Source organism: Tamandua tetradactyla, chromosome 17 (genome assembly GCF_023851605.1).
Source record: "Tamandua tetradactyla isolate mTamTet1 chromosome 17, mTamTet1.pri, whole genome shotgun sequence".
Taxonomy (NCBI): domain Eukaryota; kingdom Metazoa; phylum Chordata; class Mammalia; order Pilosa; family Myrmecophagidae; genus Tamandua; species Tamandua tetradactyla.
The window spans coordinates 8,883,766-8,885,806 of record NC_135343.1 but is presented as its reverse complement, the minus strand read 5'-3'; the positions used below and the strand labels follow the sequence as shown (position 1 = coordinate 8,885,806).

Below are 2,041 nucleotides of genomic sequence, written 5' to 3'. Positions count from 1 at the left end.
ATAAAGGGTTTGCTGCGCAAATGTTTTCCATCTCTGGGCATTAGGCTCATTATTGTCTGTAAGAGTCACCTCCATGCTAGGGTTTGTCATGCTAGGGTCCCTGACGCCCAAACACCTGTGTATATCAATGCCTGGAAACACCTGTGAGGCAGAACTTCACAAAAGCAGTAGAAAGGAATTACAGAAAACCCCTCAACATCCACTGTGGGATCGGAACCTCATATTAGTCAATTACAACTAGACATGACTTTTTAAAGTAAACTATGAATCATTGGCTGCTTCCTGGTAAATACTTCCCATTTCCCAACACTAGCCAGGCAATCTACAAAGAATTCTTGCCTATTCTTGGGATGTCCAAATTCCATTGTTCCTCTTCTGAATCCCCCTGCAAATTTCTTTTCTCATACCAGTCTTACATCTCTGCATCAGGACCATATCTAATGTCTTCAAAAGATTATGGACTAAAGCAAAAGTAGTAACAAAGTACTGTGAGGTTTATAGAATATATAGAAGTAAAATACAGGAAAATAATAGCACTAAGGATGGGGGGAGTATAAATGGAATTATGCAGTTGGAAGTTTCTTTCATTGATTATGAAGTAGCACAACATCATTAAAGGTAGCTTATGAGCATTTAAAGATGTATGTTGTAACATCTAGAGCAACTCCTGTCACACAAAGAGGGAGAGCTTAAAAGTCAATACATGTTTTCAGGTCACAGGGTTCTGAGGCTGGGAGCCAAAATGCTTCCCTCTCCACGGGAGAGAGAACTGACCAGGCTTTCTCTCTGGCTCATGGAGTGGCTTCAGCTGCAACTGCTGCTGCTGCTGCTGACACTCCGAGATGTTTTACACAGGCGGCCCCAAGACCGGGATTTTTCTTCCGTGGAGTAAACATAGAGCACAAGTGGACCATTTTCCTGCCACCAGATTTAAGAAGTTTTCCACCGAGGATGCCGCGTGGGTCTTCGTCATGCGCTCTGTGAGCCCTGAGGGTTCAGAGGACTCTTGTCTTTCAGGATAGGAAAATAAACTTGCACCCGAGTCACCAGTGCAAGCAAACAGGTGACCACGTGAGGCCCTGGATCTGGTTGAAGATGAAAACTCACACAGGTCGTGTGCAAAGCATGTAAAACAAAATCCAGAATCATACCTTTGGTTGGCAAAGACGAATGTTCTTAATGCGTGAATTTGTAGCCGTTGCTCATGGACCGAGGCGGGCATGAGCAGGAACTAGCGTTTAGTGGAGGTCAGGCCAAGCTTTAAATGTAGGAATTAGACTTCCTGGGAGACAAACAAACCAAAGAGCAGAAATCCACGCAGCCTGCAAAGCAATGGACAAGCTAAGGCCCAAAGTATCAATAAGTTGGTTCTATATATGGATAGTATGTTTACTATAAATGGTATATATAACTAATCGGGTTCAAGGTTGGAAGGAAAATGGATGGAGAACAAGCACAGGGAAAGAGGTAATCAGCAAAGAGGACTTTGTTGAGCTTGAGAGACTCACCCAGAGCACGCATGTTCCCGGGCATTCGGGATTCACAGGCAATGAAGAAGCTGACAGATTAGCAGGAGAAAGGGCTAAGCAATCTGAAGACTGAAAGTAGTTTTATTACTTGGGAACACTTGAATCAGTGGCTGTTTGATACTTTCACTTATTGGCATGAAAAATAAAACTATAGGATAGAGTAAGGCAATAGATGTGGCTGGCACACATTTTAAATTAAATCATAAGGAGTGTGGCATTCTGTGAAATACAACTTGATAAATATATATATATATATAATAAATTGACCATCCATTGAGATTTGAGGATTACCTGAGATTTTAGCATTATGCTTATTGTATTTGATACTGTTTTCATACGTTTTATTGCACTCTGGCCCAGAATTATAGGGCTTTGACTTTAATTAGTAATGAATAAAACTTTTAAAGATATATAAAATCTTTTAAAAATTTCTTTAGATTTTTTTGTTAAAAACACTGTGAAAGTTTTTAAAAAATGATATGATCATTTATTTATTCTAATACTTTTTATTA

The 2,041-nt window shown here is 40.1% G+C and overlaps 1 pseudogene; it reads left to right on the top strand.

The window, feature by feature from the left end:
* Positions 1–842: 842 nt before the first annotated feature.
* On the top strand, positions 843–1,602 carry LOC143661089 (ribonuclease H1 pseudogene; annotated as a pseudogene).
* Positions 1,603–2,041: the final 439 nt, after the last annotated feature.